The sequence below is a fragment of the Saccopteryx leptura genome, chromosome 1 (assembly GCF_036850995.1).
Source record: "Saccopteryx leptura isolate mSacLep1 chromosome 1, mSacLep1_pri_phased_curated, whole genome shotgun sequence".
Classification (NCBI taxonomy): domain Eukaryota; kingdom Metazoa; phylum Chordata; class Mammalia; order Chiroptera; family Emballonuridae; genus Saccopteryx; species Saccopteryx leptura.
The window spans coordinates 142796588-142818321 of NC_089503.1; the positions used below are offsets into that span (position 1 = coordinate 142796588).

Below are 21734 nucleotides of genomic sequence, written 5' to 3' on the forward strand. Positions count from 1 at the left end.
CCCCCCCCCCCAATCTTTTTGTTGTTGCTCCCTCTGAGAAGTACTCAGTGGCAGTGGATACATGTTTAGTGGAACTGGGGCATCCCAATGCATTTCTGGAAGAGATTCTGATACTATCGCACCTTCTTTCATGTTGGTTTATTGTAGCAAAAATGAATGAGGTAAGGAGAAGAAAGAAGCAGAATGTAAGGGTAAATAGCTGCTCTTTTGCATAGAGTAATAATGGGATTGGGGATATTTTGTCAAAGCCAGAGAACTGACTAAGGATACCTGAAGGGAAGTGCTTTTCCCTTTCCCACTGGACTCAAGAGAGATACTTTTGTTTCATGAACATTATACAATCCTTTATAATAATGTCTAAATATGTCTAGCTATACAGTTCAAAAGCAAAATTTAATTTTTTTTTTCAGGTGAATCAAGATGTTGACACACAAATTTTGTCAGCAATTGTGTTTCTTGCATAGTTTCATAGCAGATCAATGGTATATATATAGAGAGAGAGTTGTTTTTTTATACCAAATTACATATTTTAACTTGACTTTTTTTTTTCTAAGTTAGAAACACATCCTTATAAGTAGGCTAATTCAAAAGGAAAAATGATTTCATTTATTCCAGAATACAAAAGATTACATAATCATAAAAATATCTGAGTTGGATTGGAGAAAATTATTTAAAAGGTGGAAAAGGGTATCTTGTCAATGTTAGTGACCAAAAGATTTTGTAAAAATAATTTCTAAGCCACATTGTATTTGATAACTGCTGTCAGGTGTAACTTCATTTGGATATAGTATATGGAAAAGCAAGTCTTTAAAGAAAAATGATTCTTTTTAGGTCTTGAATTCTTTTATAATGCTTTCTTTTTTGTATAATTTAAAATAATAGAAATGTTGAGTGAAATAAAAATCTTTAGCAGAATTTAAGAAAGAGACCCATGATGATGATGTTCATTAAAGTATTAGAAAGAATGGGCCTGAATATAAAAGAGAAATTAGGAATAATTGAGAGGTTAAAAAGGCAGTGTTGGTGGGTTGAGAGTGGGGAATGTGGTACTAAAAATTAGATTTTCTAGAAATGTTAATCTTTATTCTCATTTAATACTATTTCTATGAAACAATTAAGTTGCTTCTACAAATTGATATGGAAAGTAGTTGTGAGGACAAAGTTAGGTGTTGAAACCTATTGGGCTCTGATTCCTTTTGCCTAAGTGTGTATCTGAGAAGTTTTTGTAGTAAAAGTGTGTGAAGGTGAGAAAGGATAGTTCTTTTCTCTTCCTACTGTAACTGAATTCTTCAGCCTTTTCTTTACCCTTCTACTCCCTTGGGGGACTCAGCCTGTTTTTCGTGTTTGTCTTTATTTTATTAGAGGGTGGCCCCTGAGGTCTGAGGACTACAGCAGGTCTCTCTGGTGGAGACCGTGCCCCGTGACAGTTGGCACACTCCCACAGTGGGCATGCCCACTCGTCATGTGCACCTCACACCCTGAGCTTGCTACCTCCTCTGTTTCTAAAAGAAGGTTGGGATTAGACTCTGGCCAAAAGCTGATTCTGTGTGAAGGATTCCTCCTTATATACTAGGATCCACTGTGCCACTTCCTTTGTGTGTTCTTGGAAATAAAGCTGTGACGTGTAACTTTGGGGAAGGAAAAAGAGTCAAAAATCCCATTTGAAAATCTGGTATACAACTCCTCTCAGGAACACTTGTGTTCCACCAGTGCATTTGTGTCCAGTTTTCTTTCAGAGCCCTAGCCTATAGTTTGGGTTAAATTTGTATCCTGGGTAATCTTGTATTTATCAAAATTTAAGGAATTCTGTAAACATGAACTGCATCCCTATTTTTTGCTGTGAAGCGGGGATGAAAGATGAAATCAGGACTCAGGAGAGGCAGCTTGCCCTCTGAGGCCGCCTCCTGCCCCTCCCACCTCAGGTCTGTGTTTTGTCCTCTCTGCTTGGGCAGCGCTTCCTCAGACATCCCTTTGCCCGACACACTCTTCCCACCTTGCTCAGATCCTTCTTCTGTGGAGGTTGGCTCTGCGCACCTTCCTTCATGTGGTAACCTGCCCCTCTGCTTTTGCAAAGCATTTATTATCCAAACTGTCAATTTACTTACCACGGTGACTGTTTATTGTCCGCTCCCTGTGGCAGACTGTAGGCTCCATGAGGGCAGGAGTCTCAGTTCTTCCTCCGTTATCCCAAGTATCCAGTACAGCACAGTAGGTCTCTGCAAGTGGATAAAGCCTTGTTATTGGAGCTCACTATGTAGCTATTTTACATCCAATGACTTGAAATTAGCCACATGCATTGTACATTGCATGCAGGCATGTGAGCCTATGACAGTCCATTCCTGTTTTTTAAATTAGTTTATTATTTGCATCATTCACATCAGAGGTGTCTTGCAGCTTTGGCCTCGACTGTTGCCTGCTATGTCTCCAGAAGGGGAACTGTTATTTTCTACCCCATGATTAGGATAGGCAGTTTGGTTGGTAGGAAAGTGCCTCTCTGTCCACCACTTAAGCAAAATGAGTAGATCATTTGTCAGGGTCAGCACTGTCTTCTTTGGGCATAGGTTTTTTGCCCTCTCTCTCCTCCCTCTGCATGAGAGCTAAAATTTTGATATGAGAGTCCCATTTCATTTTCCCACAAGCCAGTAAAGCCCCATTCTACCTTCTTTGGAGAGAACTTTTCCATGTTTTATCTAGGTGAAGGGTGTTAATGACTGTGCAAAATGAGTGTATTTTCTGCCCTTTAAGAGAAACATCTATTGAAAGACGAAACTGATGCATATCAGTTCTTTCTGCATTAAGCTGATCAGACACTGGCATTTTATTCCCATACGCACAACCCCATTCAACCCTGTTTTCGTTATTTCTGTCACACAAAAGGTAATGAGGCAAAGGAGGTGGGAATTAGAGACGGGAATGAAAATGTATTTCTTGCTTTCATAAGTAAGCTGACCAAGAGGTAGAACATAGGCCTGGCATGAGGATGTCCTGGGTTCGATTCCTAGTCAGGGCACACAGGAGAAGTGCCCTTCTCTTCTTTCCACCCCTTTTCTTCTTGTTTCTCTTTCTCTCTCTCCCTCCCTCTCTCCCTCTATCCTCTCTCCTCTCTCCTCTCCTCTCTCTCCCCTTTCTTCTCCCCTTTCCCTTTCTCCTCCCTCCACCCCCCCTCTCCCTCCTGCAGCCATGGCTTGATTGTAGTGAGTTGGCCCCAGGCTCTGAGGATGGCTCTATGGCCTCTGCCTCAGGCACTAAGAAGAGCTTGGTTGCTGAGCAATGGAGCAGCACCTCAGATGTGCAGAGCATCATCCCTAGTGGGCTTGCTGGGTGGATCCCGGTTGGGGTACATGCGGGAGTCTGTCTCTCTGCCTCCCCTCCTCTCACTGAATTAAAAAAAAAAAAAGATAAGCTTTCCAGGGGGCTGTTTCTCAAGACAGTATTTTGAGATCCTTTAACTAGTGTCATACTAATGTAGAATATTTGGACTACTGAGATTCTGTGACCATGTTAGTTTGTACAGAACATTGAACTCTGCTAACATGAGGGGTCACGTATGAATCTGAGTTCATAACCCATTTCCATCCCCATCCACAAACTCCTACCAGCTCGTACTTCTGACTCTGACAGTGGGTCCCAGGTCCCAGCTGGTTGCACATATAAAAGAAAGAAAGTATGCATATGCGGTGGCTTAGTTCTGATTTGGATCGAAATTGTTTCTAAACAGAAAAAGAGAAAAACCAATAAGTTGTGTTTGGTTTTCATGGTTTCCCCAGCCATGTTCCTTTTACATTTTTCACACTCAGCACTTGAGTGGCTTTCCATGGTTGTCACTCCCTGTCTAAAAAGCAGGGCTGTCATAAATCACATTAATAGACAGCACTGTACAGAGGTCACAGAAGATAGCGCGTTGATCCCAAACTGCACACCTTTGCTGGCCCTCATGGTCATAACATGTCACAGTGCTTCACAGAAGTGGTAACTGTGAGAGGAATTTGCTCTGCTTCACAAACGCCTGCCTGTAGGAGTTCTATTTAGTTCAGAGCATGCCTTGTCATAACTTTCCTCCCCTTGTCTCCTACTTGAGTGAGACTCTGCTGTGAAGTTGGAGGATTGTATTGTTTTTTCTCTTTAATTTTTACATCTCTTTATTTTTCATGTAATTTATTGGAGGGACACTAGTTAACAGAACTGCACAGGTCTCAGGGGTGCAATTCTACAACACGTCATCTGAACACCGCACGGGGCGTCCATCCCCCCTCTCACCCCCTTTCTCCAAGGCAAGTCTCCATGGTGAACGCCCCCTGAACGATGGGATAAGGCTGCTGACTCTTGGGGCTGGCTGTCTGTGTGGCACTGACCATTCTGCTGTGTGAGGAAGCACGGCTGTTTGCAGAGTATTTGAAGAAAAGGGCCTTTGAGCCCTGTCTCTTCTGGCCAACCAGAAAAATTAATCAACTCATGATTTTTTTTTTTTTACCCAGGTGTAAACATTTGTTTGCCCTCTCTGTTTTAGCACAGAATGAAATACCTTTCCAAAAGATTTAGCAATATGATTGATTAAAGAGTAAGTAAATCCGGTGAAAACAACTGTAATAATGAGTCGTGATAAAAACAGATGAGCCTAACCCCCTCCTCTTCTGACCACAGAATATAGTCTTCATATGTTAAGTTATAGGTTATGACACAGTTCTCATGAGAAACAGCATATTTTTTTATGATACTAAATTCCTGATTTTTAAAGAGATTATCCTTTTAGTTTTAAATTTATTTTGTTTTCCCAGAACTGTGAAAGAGACAGTAAAGTAACCCTGATGCACAGCTTACACAGGTTATTTGAAGATTGATTAGAAGAGAAAGGGTACCCACCCCTGCTGCTTTTTAGCAGGAAGGCTCTGCCCTGAGCTGGCCCAGCCATGTAGGTATTGACGACCTGGCACGGGTAGGGAGCTCCCCTTGGTACTGGCAGAGGGGAGAGGAAGACAGCCCTCCCTCCTTCCTCCACGGAAGGACTGGAGTTGTGGTGACAGTTAAGTTCAGGTTTACAGATAAGACATTTGATGGAAAACTTTCCGCCAGGCCACCAAGACCCATATCATTTAGAATCACAGAGCTCGTGGTACGAATACTGTGTTTTCCTTAAGTGAGACCTATCTTCAGGCACTTTCATTAAGGCTTCTGGCATTGGAGATTTCATTCTGTGTTCTCTTTCTAAAACAGTAGAGGGCCCAATACCGCATATGCAGTCTAAATAAGGCCCCCACACCTCTGATCTGAACGGGCGCTGTGTAAGTGGATTGAGCCTATTCCATTTGCCTGCCACCAGGCTAATGTTGATTAATAAAATTGTCTTTGTCATAAAAGTAGAACTCTGTATGCTAAAAGTGTTTCCTTTTTAGCTTAGTTTTAATAGAGTTATTGATTACTTTGATGTCAGTCTTTTTTGGTGTCTAGGTGAATGCATCTTTGTCTAAAACAGGAGAAATTCTGATTAAGAAGCACTTTTTCAGTAAGTCAGAGTTTAAGAAAATAAACATTCAAAATTCTGAAATTCAGCAACAAATGGTGCCTTACATCTGCTAAGTACCATCCAGAAAGGGGAGAATCTTGTACCTCTGGCAAGTAAGGATACCAAGGATATAATGCCATTTACATATCCATGTTTTTGGGGTTTTTTTTTAGTAAAAGAAAACAGATGTCAGCAGTGCGGCTGGCTATCCCATATATGTGTCTTTGTTGCTAATGCATTTCCGTGAGGAAAGACTTAAAATTGGTTTGAAGGCTGAAATGGGAGAAAATAGCTTGGTGTGATAGCTAGAAATGAGCAGCATTATTGCATGATGGGTTATATCTTAATGTTTTGAGGTCTTGATTAAGTTTATAACATTCAGTATCATAACAGTTCTTAGGCTTTCAATGAGCCTAATCTAAATAGAGGTGGGCAAAGGGAACCTAGACATTGGCTTTGTTCGAATTACTTGACTTTCCTAAAATGTAAAATTTAACAAAATAGTCAGAATACTTTATAAATGTGTTTTTCCTACTTACTAATTTATGTAAAGGACCATGGTATTTTTGTTTCTACTCTGATAATTTAATACAGTATACATTGTTAAAATGTTCTGATAAAGTGTAACTTTGCAGTTACAACAATCAAGCAGCAGACAGTTCTGTTTAATTGTGCATGCACAGCTTTCCCCCAGTGTGTTTGTGGCGCCTGAGGCATGGCTGTCTGTCGGTTTCAGGAGTACCTTCTCCTGACTGTTTCCTTGCTTGGAGGTGTGTACTCCTATTTAGCAATTCTTGCTTGGTAGCATGTATTATACAATGCCTATAGAGTCTTCTGTCCTCTCAGTTTGATGTATATTGAAGTTCCAACTCTGAATTTATTACACTGTATTGTAGGGAGAATCTTTATAATTTGATGATCAAATCTTGCATTCAAGATAGTAAAGATGTAGGCATTAGTGAAGTATAAATCTCTGTGATATATTATTTGAGTCAGAAATTTCACTCTGCTTGGCTTCCTGTAAATTCCTTAACCCTTCAAATCCCAGTTTCCTCTAATTATAAAATAAGTAGATACTGCCTCTGACTTTTTGGTGTGTGTGTGTGTGTGTGTGTGTGTGTGTGTGTGTATTTATATGATATTAAGTGAGAGGTGGCGAGGCAAAGGCAGACTCCCACATACGCCCCTACCTGTATCCACCCAGCAAGCCCCCTACCAGGTGATGCTCTGCCATCTGGGGCTGCTGCTCCATTGCTTGGAAACCAAGCTATTTTAGCATGTGAGGCTAGACCATGGAGCCATCCTCAGCACCCTGGGCCAACTTTGCTCAAACCATTTGAACTATGGCTGCTAGAGGGGGAAGAGAGAGTGCGAGAGATAGAGAGGGTGGGGTGGAGAAGCAGATGGTCGTTATCCTGTGTGCCCTGACTAGGAATTGAATCTGGGACTTCCACACACCAGGGCGATGCTCTACCACTGAGCCAACTGGCCAGGACCTATATTTTTGTTTTAACTTTTGGTACTTGATCAGTAAAAGGTTCTCGAGTCCTACACATAAGAATTGTTGGAGAAACAAGACTCAGAAAATTTAATTTCTCTCTACTAGTGTCTCCCCACTAATGCAACCATGAAACCAGAAGAAGGGGTTTATTTATATAGAGAAACCAGCAAGGATGATTGGGCCTTTGCACTCATATGACCTCATTGCAAGATCTGATTGGAGACTGGTCCATGGGATTATTGCTAATGAAAGTGCCAAAGTGATACGAAGGTTTTGCAAACCCTCATACTGGATAATTTTAAGATCTATTTCACCAGTGTGGGAATGAATGCTCTGCCTCTACTGGTGGGCACTCAGCAGTTTTTGGTGTCTAAATTAATTTGAGGCTATTCCATTTTCACCTTCTGCAGTCCCTGAGCTACTGAAAAGATATTCATGGATGCCTTCTTTGTGCTGTCCCTGTGTGGTGAAACTAAATCCGTTGGCATGATATGCTCTCAGAGTTCATAATGATTTGTCTAGTGGATTTTTTGTTAAAAATTTTACGGCAGGTAGAGGGTGATGGTTATAACATTTGTCTACTCAGGTTATAAAATTTTGTTTATTTACACTTGTTCAAATTAGACAGGGCTGCATTGCAAAGCCAGTTGGACGGTGTGGTGGTCGTCAGCATCTTCCAGGCTTGACCCTGAGGAGGCAGACTGCCACAGTGCCTTCAGTCTCGGCACATGGTACCACTGTGGTCGTGAGGAAAGTCAGGATTGCTTCCAACTTGCAACTGGGTTTTGGAAAATACAGTTTTCAGAATGACTTAAGATTGTTAATAAGATTATTGGGAATCTGCATTAAACACTTTATTCTATTTTTTAAAATAATTTTTAATGTTTAGGAATGTTCTTCTTTATTAGTAAACAGTTCACTTGAAATATATCTTTATATCTCTTGTGTCCTAACTATGGAAACATAGTTGAATATTTGTGTCTTTATTAATTTATAATTTCCAGGTATTTTACAACATTGCTAACTTAAGTCTTACCATGTTTTTTCCAGGTAGCAAAAAGGAATTTTTCCATTTGAAGGAGAGAGATTCAAAGGGGGTTGCTAAATATAGTAATACTGAATATATACTGAGTACCAAAGGATGAGATTTAATGAATTTGGTTAGAACATAACAAAATATATATTATTGTCATTGTCCCACACTTCCCCATGAATCTATGTAAATGTTAAAAATGCCTTTTTCAAATTGTACCTTAACAGTTTGCAGACTTGTTTGCCAAGCATTTTGTTAAACATTGTAGATAGATATTTTTCATTTGATCCTCAGCCACAGTGCAAAGGTGCCACTATCCTAACCATTTTCCAGATTAAGAAAGAAAAGCTCAAATGATTATGTAAATATTTAAAAAGAAGGGGGTTCATTCACAGGGTTCAAGAACCCTCCAGCAGGCAGTTGTGTGGGTCTTGTTCAGTAGTCCTTTGTGAAATTATCAGTAACTGAAGAAACCAGATATTTTCAGCTTTTTGGGTGGTCTTTAATTCTGTCTGTTGTTCCCGAGTTTCATTGGCTGTAACATTCATACAACCACACAACACATTACTTTTGCTTTACATATGACTGACAACATTTTCTCCTGTCTGCTAAATATATTAAAGGGTTAAGTTATAAAGAGACTGATAGGTCCATGAAATTAAGACAGAGTTTGGGTAAATGTATGTATATGCAGCTTTTCTTGGGAAGAAATATTCCTTGATTATTAGATATTCCAAAGTTATGTACCATTGATAAATTTTTTTTTTGATAAATGATTTTTCTTCCATTTCTTTTATCTTTGAAGAAGTTAAATATCTGTTTCACATGTTTCCCTGAGTTTCTCTTTTTCTTATTTCTGACCCATAATTATATCATTTTCATTAAAATGGAACACAGGATGGTTATTACCTGCTTAAAAGCCGAAAAGCTGAAGGTATTCAGCATAAGAATTATGGGTTTGGCATATGGACAGTGGCTGCTTAAAGTCCGTACATAGGAAATCTGAAGTTGGCTCAAACAACTGTGAAGTCTTACGCCCGAGTTCTGTCAGTTAGCAGTAAGAGCCATTTTAAAAGACTAGCTAAATGGCTAAATTCCTTTGAATGTCAAACTTCATTTCTCAGAAAAGTCAGTCACTGCCAAGTTTATAACATAAACATTGTGTTTCTGTTACCTGAATTCCAAGGACAGGAGGGTGAATGAGGGCAAGTGAAAGACACAGGTGAATTTTATTTCTAGGTGTTTAAAGGGACAGTGTGACATTGCACAGAGAGTCTTTCAAAGGCTTGGATGCTTTTCTCTGGCTTATGCTTTTTTTTCAGTTGTAAAAGAAACTTATTTAAACATTACTTAATTTTTAAAGGTCTGTCTGCCTGGTAGTTCTGACACACAGCCTCTTGAGGCTTCTCCTTAGGGTCCCAAGAAAGTAGAGAAAAGCACAGTCTAAATAGTTATAAAAACTAGAACTGCTGGAGGAAATGTCTACCATGAACTCAAGAGAACCGGATTTAAACACATCAGGAGAGTCAGTTTTGACCACTTAAAAACAGGTAGGCAGAGCTGTCTCCTTCCCAACTCAGCTCATAATGCAGAAAACCTGGGTGGCTTTGCCCAGAACGACGCTCTTCCCTTCCCCGTTGTCTTCTCCCCCAGCAGTGTCTTTTTACTCAGAAAAAGGTTATAACTCAGAATAGCCAAGCCGAGCTGGGAAGGTGGGAAAGCGGTCATTAGTGTTACATCCTGAAAATCTTACTCCACAAAAGTGAAGTGTGGTAAGTGGGCTCAAGTTAGAAAGACCTGTATTTACTGGGGGTTTGAGCATTGTTTGTGTGAGTTCTCCATCATGCAGAGCTCAGAAAGCCAGGCATGAAGGCAGAAGGTTTTCTTTCAGGCTAGCAACTCGTTGAGTCACTTTATTTGTTTATCGATTGCGTTTCATAAGTGCCTTAATGGGGGTGTGGGCAGAGAGGGGAGGCTCCAGCTGAGCCAGCGACCGAGCCAGCGACCTTTGGGTTCAAGCCAGTGACCATAGGATCATGTCAGTGATCCAACAGATGAGCCTGCACTTGAGCCGGTGACCTCAGTGTTTTGAACCTGGGACCTCAGAGTCCCAGGTTGATGCTCTATCCCCTGTGCCACCACCAGTCAGGCTAAACATGAAATTTTTAAGTGTTGATAAACAGAAGATCATATCAAGTGAAAAAGAAAAACATAAGCTTACATGCATATGGGCAGATTTGAAGGTGTTTGCCACATTGTTTGTCTGAAATCAATGAAAGGAGACCTCTAATATGTTTTGGCAATTTTTAAAAAAATTATAAAAATACTGTTAAAGTGTCCAGTCAAAATATCTGATTAACTACCAAGGAACAAAATTCAGGCTCCCTTCTGCTTTGTGTAGTGGTAAATGCAAAAGATAGTTGATTGCTTTCAGTAGAGTTTTCAGGAGAAAGATGGTGACTCGAACTTAATGTGCTGCTTCCTTATATTTCATGTGGAAAGGCCATTGAGAAACATTTCCTGATAAGCAAGATCCCAGAAAGGTGTATTAAACTCCTCGTGTCAGATGGGAAGAATTAAAAGTTGCCTTTCCATTCTTAGAGTTTCTAATTAGAAAGGCATAGGTTAAAACTATTTTGAATAAGTTAAAGGGTAATTAGCAAAAGAATAAAATGGTATATATTTTTTCAAATACTTAGAAATACAATGCATGTTCAAAAAAGGCAATAAAGAAGTGTAAAAATATTGAACTGGGTAAGATGCTTACTATGTATGAAAACTGTAAAGACACATACATGAATGCATATATGTGCATATATACCCGAACCTTTGTAATATATGTGCATATACACACGAACACATATGTACACATATGTATACACACATAAATACAGAACTAGATTTTTACCTATGGTTTTGAGTTCCACAAATGTTAGTTCTGTGTCAGGTACTGTGGGAACATTTTACTACATTAACTTGCTACTTTTAATAAGAATTCTGCGACATTGGCCTCATTATTACACCTGTTGTAAAGATAAAGAAATTAAAGATTAATTAAAGGATGGCCCATGCTCATTCAGCTGGTGGAGGAGTTGAGATTTGTCCCCAGACCATCTGACTGTTGACCCAGTGTTCTTAAGCAACAGTGCCGTACTGCAAAAGGGCCCTTTGGTGTTAGTGTTCATGCTTTGTGACACAGCTTTATTCCTGGACAGCGATCACCAGAAGGGCCCCTCCCTCCAAGCCAAAGGCAGATGATCTCCTAGCTTGTCAGTGACCTATGATGTGGCTCGATATTTGGAAATGAGTTAAACAAAAAGATTTTTCCACTTTCAGGAAATAGACCCAAGAAAAAAATAGAGTATTAAGCAGATGCATGAATTACTCTTCCTTCAAGCTAAAGAACCTCAGCAGAACAACAGGATGAGAAGAGATGATTAGCTTATTTAAATATATATATATATGTGTATGTGTATATATATATATATATATATATATATATATATATATATATACATATATATTGATTTAAGGGGGGTGGGAGAGAGAGGGAAGAAAGAGATGAGAAGCATCAACTTGTAGTTAGTTGCTTCACTTTAGTTGTTGATTGCAGAGCCAGTGACCCCTTGCTCAAGCCAGCGATCTTGGGATCATTTCAATGATCATACACCCAAGCCAGCAACCTCAGGATTTTGAACTGGGGACCTCAGTGTTCCAGGTCAGTGCTCTAGCCACTGTTTTGGGAGAGATGACTAGTTTAAAGGCATATTGGAACCTGTGGGACTTAAATGGTTAAAATATTAACCTTCAAGTTTGCTCTGAGTTTTCTGGTGATTCTCTCTCTCTCTCTCTCTCTCTCTCTCTCTCTCTCTCTCTGTGTGTGTGTGTGTGTGTGTGTGTATATATATATATATGACAGCATAACGTTTTATAGAAATGTTTATATAAAGCATGTATAGTTCACTTGGTTAGCTCAGTTGATTGGAGAGCAGTCCTGAAACACCAAGGTTGCAAGTTCAGTAAGTATATAATGACATTTATATATAATGTTATACATAAACATTTATCTGATAGTCCAGTATATAAGGCAATATAGAGAAGTCATTGTTGAGTTAATTATCCAGTTGAACCTTTGTAATTGAATCTGATATTTCATTAACACTGAGGTCCCCAGTTCAAAATCCCGAGGTTGCTGGCTTGAGTGTATGATCATCGAAGTGATCCCAAGATCGCTGGCTTGAGCAAGGGGTCACTGGCTCTGCAATCAACAACTAAAGGAAGCAACTAACTATAAGTTGATGCTTCTCATCTCTTTCTTCCCTCTTTCTCCCTCTCCCCCTTAAATCAGCTTTAAAGGATTGAAAGTTAGTTCTAACTTGCTACTTTACTAGCCATCATTGTTCGTAGTTACACGTACAGTTGTAACTGTCATTTGTGGTCTGCTTTTCCCTAAGGGGACCTTGAGAAACCTGGTCAGCTTTAACATTTAGAGGAAGTTGAAACATTGGAGCCTAATATTCACAGCTGTGTAGGTGGAAACTCCAGTTTCTTGTCAGACCACATCTCCAGGTCTTCTGCAACTGGAAGCATCTAGCTTTGGTCCACATGGAGGAAGAGGTTCACAAGATGCACAGAATATTGACTCTTGTCTTCTTTGCCAGGTTCTGGAGTCTACACAGCAGATGCCAAGGCCTCTGCCTGTCTCATGGCAATGTGATCACATAAGTGAATTGTCATCAGTTCACCATTTTTAGTCCCTTAACTGCTTTTGATGAATTCCAACCGAGTTGTTACATCCCTTTAATATTTTGAGTAATTTATATTCTTCAACTATAAAAGCGAAACTATTTCTTTTGTTCTGTTTGTGAGGGGAGGTTAGTTTTAGTCTAGCTGTGAGACTAGTGACCTTTCATACACTCTAGAGGGAAAGCATGGGGTCAGTTTCACAATGATATTTCTCCAAAATATAAAACCACTGTCCTCCCACCTCTTAGGCAACTCCCACTCAATCCATTTTCTTCTAGAACACATTTAAAATATAGCTGAGGCTTTGGCTTAAGAGTCTCTTGATTCAGTGTGTCCCTAAGGGATCATATTTTATCAGTGTCAGATGCTATTTAGTTCACATTTTGAAAGTTTTATATCCTAGCAAATGTAGTTAGCAGACTTCAGATTATATCGTCTTGCATTAATGTATAATTTCCAAAAGAAGGAAATGGAGAGGGTTGGGTTAATGTTTATAGTCATTAAAGCTTCTTAAAATGTGTATTAAGAGTTGAAAAGAAGAAACCCTTACTTATGGCTTCTGCCACTTCCCAGCAGTCCATCTCACAGAGTTGATACTTGATGTTTTCAGCCAAGGTAGTGTAGGTTTTTTTTAATTTTGTTATCTTACTCTGGTGCTCTCAGTTATGGACATGTAGCTAAATGATAACATGAGTTTTTGAGTTGCTAAAAGGGTTGTGTTTGCAGTTTATATTACTGTTTTTAGTTCATTGCTTCTGGATGCTACCTTTTTCCTTTATTAAATACAGGTGAGATAAAATGATTTATCTCTGGGATGAAATGTGTGAAATTTCTTCAACAGGATACTTTATTAATATTTGCTGGCATGCAGCCAGCATTTGTTTTGTGCTGGGCAGTCAGCTGCCGGCTCTACCTGCATCATCTCCCTTCATCTAATTAGAGATTGAGGCTTAGAGAGAAAAAGAAAGTGTTGCTCAGAGGCAAACACTAATAGAAGGTGGACAGCTGGGACTTGAATGCAGACATCACACTGTACCACCCTCAAAGTGAAACAGAGGTAGAGAGGAGCCTCTAGCAGGATTAACTTTTCTAGGGGTCGTGTTGTGTTCAAGTAATCACAGATCTGAAAGCAAGTATTAAATATTAGGAAGGAGTGGCCTATAGATTGTAGACTTTTAAATACAGTCTCACATACCTGTAATCTTTGCCTGTATTTCAGTTACCCTCAAACTAATTTAAAAGTCGTAAAGATAGAGATATTAAAAATACTTGATTGGCCAACATTTGATGTTTGTCAGAGATCATGAACTTGAACCGTACATCAAACCAAAGACTTATATGAGACAATTTATATAGACATTTGTATAAAATTATCAGCTTCTTTAAACATTTTCTTGTGATAAAGAGGGAAGAATATGCAATATTGTAAGATAAAGCAAGGCCCTCATTTCAGTCAGGCAGAAGGGTTACGCTGTTAGAACGTTATCAGTGTTTGAACCTAGAATAATGGACTTCTTTATAGCAGTTGAGAAGAATGTTTTAAATGATTATATAAAAGTTTAATCTTTACTTAAAGAAGAGAGCAGCCCTGACTGAGAACACTTGAAACTAGAACATGGATCAGGGGTCTGAACTTTTCCATGAGGCCTCTCCTGGAAGCTTGCTCAGGGGCACACAGCCGTCAAACTTTGGTTCATGCCACGGTCATGATGGTTGAAGCCAAAAGCCAAAGGAAAAGGCCTAGATACTAGGTGGTTTGCCTTAAATCAAGACAGATTTAATGATTTTAGTGAGCTCTGGTGAGAGGGGCAGAAAGAGGTATTGCATGGGTAGATTGACCCTCACATGCTTTTCTACTATCAACTACTATGGTCTGGACTAATCCTAAAATATAATTCTTCCTTTCTCAAGAGTTAGGGTCTCTTCTGTAGCTGAGAGTGGGAAAAATGGTTCCTGTTGTGCTGGGTACACCAGATGGCTCAAGGATAGCCCTAGGCTGAGCTGTAGCCAACGATTTCTCAGTTTGGGAAGACTCCTTCTTGAGCTTCTTTTCTTTCAAACTTAAACCTCAGTTTCTGCAGGGAAAGCCCCTGGTTTGGGTATAGTCAGGTTTGCCAGAGAAAACTGGATCTAAGCGGGAATAAAATTTGCTGACCCCAGCCTCAGAGGTTACATTTTCATTTATATTTTACATGACTCATTTTAAATTATAGTGCTCTACAGATACAGAAAGAAGCCTTCCTCTTCACATCCTCCCAGACACCACATAATGGAAAAAGCAAGAATTTTCTGCATAAGCAAGGCTCTTTCTTTCTTTCTTTCTTTCTTTCTTTCCTTTCTTTCTTTTCTTTTTTTTTTAACAAAAAGCCAGTCTCTGATGGGACTTTTTTCCTGCCAGAATTCCCACTGGTTGACTGTTGCAATTTTTACAAAAGGCCACGATGAAAGAGGAAGGCCCATTCTTCGAGGCCTTTTCCACTGTGTTATGTGAAACATAACTTGTGTTTCTGTTCTTGGTATCAGAAGGTTTTTTTTTTTAACTTTTCTGATAGGCATGTCAAACCTACTAAGCTCTGTAACTGTTAAAGTAATGGTTTTAATTAAAAGATTTGTTCTGCTGCTGTGACTAGACGAATAAAACTTTGGAAGGTTTTGATGTTCTGTTTCCTGTTTTTTGTTGTTACTGTATTTTAATATGCCCTCCCTATGAGCTTCTACTAGATAAGAGGATTTTCCTCAGATATGTAAGCTCTGGGAAGAACCATCCATGGTCATAACCTAGAATATTGTTGAAAGTTTCAGTGAATTAATAGCGGGTACAGTTATAAAGCTTATAAAACCCTGTTCTGTCATAGCTGTAGCTGAATAAACCATCTCACTCTGGGCAGTTCCAGAATTTGTAGCAAATATATCTACAGAAGTCACTGATGTCAGTTCATAGTGGACTAGCCAGGTAGCCTGCCACGCTGTGAGGAATTTGCACTAACAGTTGTACCTTTCTTTCCTCCCGAGAACATGTAAACCAGCTGTGGTGAGCACATGGGCCCCTCTGCTGCAGCCTTTCATTTGCTTTAGAGGCAGTTTAGTTTGTTAACCAAAAGGAAACACCCTCAAGACCAGCCACCAGCCCAGGGCATTAGCGTAAAGCAAGTGCTCAATTAACTTTGGTGTCTCAGGCAGAAACAAGTTTCCTTTGGGATACAGATTCTGAACAGTCTGCCCTTAGACAATCACATGGTCCAGAGTGACGGGACTTATTTAACTGAAACTACATAAAATGGTTCCTTAAGCTTCATGGACAATTGAGTAACTTCAGTTTCCTCTCTTTACCCTTGTTTACTTCCTGCTTTTCTAGCATCGAGTGTTAGGTATGCTGGTCCCTTACAATGCGAAGATTAAACAGCTGTAGTTGAAATTGTAGCATTAATTTAGAGTGTTCTGCGGCTGCATTAATTATATCTTGACTAAGATTACATTCCTGTGGGTTTGACAGATGCAATAAGCTACAGTATGGCTTATCCAGGGCAAACCAAAATTCTGTTAACCACTGATCCTTGTTGATCTTTTATTTATACGTAAAAAGCTTTTAAAATTGAAATGATTTGACCTGACTTTTTTTTTTCCCCCTGCTGGTGAGGTAGAAGATAAAAGAGTCAACATGAAGCACAGTTGTGAGGAGTGTGTTTGGGATTCTGTTCTTTCATTCAGTGGCACTTAGCAGAAAGCATGTGTTAAAGTTTCGTACCTAAATGGTCATAATTAAATAGAATTTATTTCTTCTAATTAGAACATTAAGCTCACTCAGTAGTCCTTATGAAAACTTTTCTTCTAACTGTTTATTTTATATCTAATAAGAAGCTCAATTTCTGTGGTCCAGAGAAGAGTTTTTCCTGTAACCATAATTGCAGCTCAAGCTGAATGTATTAATGTTGCTGTTCACTAAATAGTTGACTGGTACAAATCCACTGTTAAAGTTTTCCTTCTTTGCATTCTAATAATAGTTTGAAGACAGTGTATGTTTTAGAAAAGTGCTCTTGCTTGAACTTCTCAGATTTAATGTGGCAATCAATGGGATTAGGGTAAAAAATAATATAGCTTTAACTGAATATCATCTAAAAGTCTGAAATATTTTACTGTGTAAAACATCCTTTGGGTTTTATAGACCATTTCTAAGAAATCCAAAATAGAGTGCTGTTTTATCAACCTCTTTGCATCCCTGTGGCACAAGGAATTGTTTGTGTTACTGAGGGGACAAGAACAGGGGTGAAGTGACTCACAGTTAATTGCCAGATTAAATCAGGCATCCAAGTCACTCTGCTTCGGCTTGATGCTCTGAGACTCAGCTGCTGTCCTCAAAAGGAAGAACTTACATTTCAGATCCAAAAAGAACATAGCGTGGAATGTGTGATGGGTCTTATTAACTATCACCTGTTTTCTAATAAAAATGACTTCTGGTTGGAGGAAATTTTGAACTACTCTAGTACATCAGGAAATCCTTACTATAGTCTATAATTATTTATTGCGTTGTGAATGAATATAATTAACAGTGATATTGCACCTCTTAGAAAGTTTGGGATTCTGGTAAATGTGCTTTTTCTTTCCTTTTAAATGTTAAGTGAGTTGAGTTTTGAATATGCTAAATTTGAGTCTTTGCAGGCATGTGGAAGATTATAAGGTGGATGGATGAGTTTGTGACTGATGTTATAGAAGCCCCAGAGCAACCATTGCATGTCTGGTCAATGGCTTTTTTCGTTGTTCTGGTTTATGTGGAGCTCTTGTGCACGGGTTGGGCATCTCGGGGCTTTTGAACAATGCCCTTGGCCAACCGTTAGTCCTAATTGCTGAGACTAATTTGCTCTGTGACCTAAAGACGGTAATATAATAAATACTTAACTTCGATTTTCCCATCTGTAAAGTAGAATTAATGACACTTTACCAAGCCAAGGATTTCAGTGAGGCATCATGATCACAGCCTACTCCCTGAAAGACTAGTATTAAAAACCAGATGGTTGGCTAAAACCAAGTATTTGTTGATACTGTTCAAAGATTTTAAAAACACGATTGGCACGCACATGCACACACAAATTGTTTCTTAGACTTAAGTGATATGTTTAGATCAGAAGGAAATGAAAGGAATTGAAATTGTTTAGCCACAGGAAATAAAGATGTAGGGCTGATTTGAAACAGTTAAAAATGATAGGAAGCAGCGTTTTATGGAGAGTAGTAATGAACTCTTTTTCAGCATCTGTGAGGCTGTCCCTAGAAGAAATGAGGTTAAATTGTAACAGAATTGCATAAATCAGATAGTTGTGGTGGTGATACTGACCTCTTCTTTCTAAGACACATACTTGAATATTCTCTTTGGTTTCAATGAAATGGGTAGTGAACTTGCCAAACAACTATTTGTTTTCTCAAAAATACCTCTGGAATAGGTGCTGTTTCTTAAGACAGTGCTGTTTCTTAAGACTGCTCTCATTTGTGTTTGTAAGCTTTGTCCCCTGGAATGAGTCAACTCCAGTATTCTCTTTACATTGTTACGTCTTCTTCTATACTGTTTGGATGAGAGCCATTCCAGAGTCTTTATTAAGCCATATATATAGTCTACACTTAATCTATACCTTCCTTGGGGCCAATAATACTGTCAAAACCACATTGGGGAAAAAAAGGGGGGGTCATTTTGTTTTTGTTTATTTGGTGTGCTTCATTTTAAGGAGATTTTCAGGTCTTCTTTTCCTCTTACAAGGCCAAAATTACAGTAACTTTATAAAGTACAAGTATTTCACTTTTATGACAAGAAACATTATCTTTCTAAACCAAATCTTTGCCAGTAGTCTCAGCAATAAAGATTGCCACCTACTGGTTAAAAGAAAGAACTAACACTAAAAGATACTTGCCAATCTGACAGGTAGTGGGTGTGATCAAAACAGAATTATTTTTGATGATGCTCTTGGTTGAGGTGTTTGAAAGTGTATTATTTAATGAGGAGTCTTTGTTCTGTGCTTTGAATTTCTCAGCCAGTCTCATGAAATCGTAGCAGGTATTTTAGGGAGAGGTAGTGTGCAGCTCTCATAGTCCCTTTTTAAAAAGCATAATTTAAAAGAATTTCATTTTAATGGAATATTAGGTAGATAAATGCATTTTTAAGTGTACAAATATTGGAGGCTTGATAATGGAAAGCACTTTCTTTAAAAAAATTTTGTTAGTTTGGGCTTTCCTTCATTTCAAGCTTTGAAATCCAGAATTTCCTGTCCAACTGAAATGGGACGGGCTTGGTGACATTAGCCTTCATGACACTTGCTACCAGGATTTGTTTTTCCAGATCATGAGCACTGTGCAGAGAGCGCTGCCCAGAGCCACCAAATCTCCCCAGGCTCATTGAGATAGTCATCCTTCAGGAGCATTTGATGATTAAAAAAAAATCATTGTTTTTTTGTTGAAAAGCCTGAGTGGTTATAAACTAGGAACATATTCTTTTTAATAATTCTTTCCACAATATTTGGATAGATACATAAATTCAATTTTTAAGAATATTTTTACTTAAATATAAAATGCCAATGTAACAGTGTTTTATTGGGAATACTGTAGCCTCTTAAAATCCACCTCCCATCTGTGTTCCTTATGTCTAAACATCCTTCAGACCTTGAGAAAATTAAAATTTATCTGATTATGTGTGTGTGTTAGTATGTGTCCTAACAAACTTAGGAATAAAGCCACCACTATTCTTATATTTAAAATTTTAAGCTTTTTTATGTTATGTACTTCCCAAATGACCATTTGATACCCTTTGTTGGCATTACATATTTGGTTAATTAATTTGGCAAAGTTTATTTAATATTCTTCTCTCCCATTTGGGAACTAAGTACTCTTAATAGCTCAAGAAAGAGATGTGCTACAAGGGAAACTAGGAGAACCGTATGTTATTTGCTTTAATTTTTACATAATACACCTATATATGTGTGAAGAATATACATAAACTGTTATAAAGCAACATATTGATGAATATAAATGAGTAGGCACAATAAAAGCAAAAAACAGAAGAGTTGTTGCAGTGGAGGTCATAATAAATCCAGGAATGTTTCCTTAGGGAGGTAAAACATTTTTATATTCCAGCATATAGTCTGTAGACTTTAGCAGGGGGCTTGTACCTGATGTTGCTGTACAATTTGAAATTTTGAAATAGAGAAGAGGTACCGCCCTGACCGGTTGGCTCAGCGGTAGAGCGTCGGCCTAGCGTGCGGAGGACCCGGGTTCGATTCCCGGCCAGGGCACACAGGAGAAGCGCCCATTTGCTTCTCCACCCCTCCGCCGTGCTTTCCTCTCTGTCTCTCTCTTCCCCTCCCGCAGCCAAGGCTCCATTGGAGCAGAGATGGCCCGGGCGCTGGGGATGGCTCTGTGGCCTCTGCCCCAGGCGCTAGAGTGGCTCTGGTCGCAACATGGCGACGCCCCGGAGGGGCAGAGCATTGCCCTCTGGTGGGCAGAGTGTCGCCCCCTGGTGGGCGTGCCGGGTGGATCCCGGTCGGGCGCATGCAGGAGTCTGTCTGACTGTCTCTCCCTGTTTCCAGCTTCAGAAAAATGAAAAAAAAAAAAAAAAAAAAAAAAAAAGAAGAGGTACCTTTGAACATTGTCAAGGAACTTAAGAAATGAGCATTGTATGTAGGAAAGTTGAAATGCATTGTTATAATCAGTCTGTGTAATTTCCTTCTGTAAAGACCTGCCCATTTACCAGTAATGATACCTTCTTTGCCTTCTATTTTTGTCTCTTCCTTTAGGAAGAGGAATATATGCTTACTCATTATTTAAAATTCAGAGTCATTTTCCTGTTCCAGTTGGTTAAAAGAAGACTAGAATTAGTTACACGTGAAACTTTTATCCCTCTTTCATTTCTTTTTCCAACTGTCCTTTTTAAATTCTGCTCTTTCAGCCATCAAGTCTGAATAGTAGTATCTCTCCTTGGTCTTTTAGTATAATATTTCTATAAAAGCCAATGTACAAGCTTTTTCACTCCTGCCTGGAATGGATCTACCCTGATGGTACTAGTACAACATCCAGTCCTTATACACATATGACTGAGCCATTTAAATTCAAATTCATTTTTTAAGAAGATTGTTTTGGCCATTTGGACTTTGTAACTAGGTAATTTCTTCCAGTGGTGGAGGTTAAATGTAACAAGCCATTCTAGGAATTTTGTTACCCTAGGAGTTCCTGTTACTATAATAATGATTTAACCTCCCATAAAGCTGCATTTTAATAGGTGTTTATAGGCATCACTTACCAAGCATTTCAAGTGCTCTTTGATGAAATTGCTTGTAGAGAATGTTAACACAGATACTTTCTCAGTCAGGCTACCATTTGCACATTTTACATGGAAGGCAGTCGATAGGCTATTTGGTGAGTCAATGAATGAGTGGATCTCTTGCCAGTATGAATTGGTTAATTAATTTGGTAAAGTTTATTTAACATTCCTCTCCCTCATTTAGGAACTAATGGGGATCCAGAAATGAATGCCTGTCTCCCGCCAGTGACCTTCAGTTGTTCCGCTGGGCACCGCTGTTCACAGTATCATTTATTAGGTGCTCATCCTGTACCAAGTACTGGGCTAGGGGTTGGGGTCCCCATAATGATTAAGGCATCTTCACTGTGTTCACTGAAGCTCAGCCCTAGTGGAGTGGAGCAGAGAGCATCCATGCCACCCCCGCTGTGTGTACTCTGTCTGTGCCCTGGAGCCAGGAGGAGGCATCAGCCTTGATCCTCACTGCCCGCCTCTCATGTCACTGTCCTTGCTTCTCCCTGAGGTCTAGGTGGCTGGGCTGCAGCGCCCTCCTGCAGGGCCTCCCACAGGCTCTGGGGCCTCAGGGACAGGCCCCAGCATGCAAGGGAAGGCAAGGCAGTGTGGCATTGCCAGACCTCTGTCCCCCTGACCCCACCTTTTATAGTTTCTCCCTGTTCTGTCACCA

The 21734-nt window shown here is 39.4% G+C and overlaps 1 protein-coding gene across 3 annotated transcripts in view; it reads left to right on the forward strand.

Moving 5' to 3' along the window:
• Positions 1 to 21734, forward strand: part of PIK3R1 (phosphoinositide-3-kinase regulatory subunit 1) — an 84820-nt gene that overhangs the window by 11820 nt on the left and 51266 nt on the right. The gene's annotated exons all lie outside the window — the stretch shown is intronic.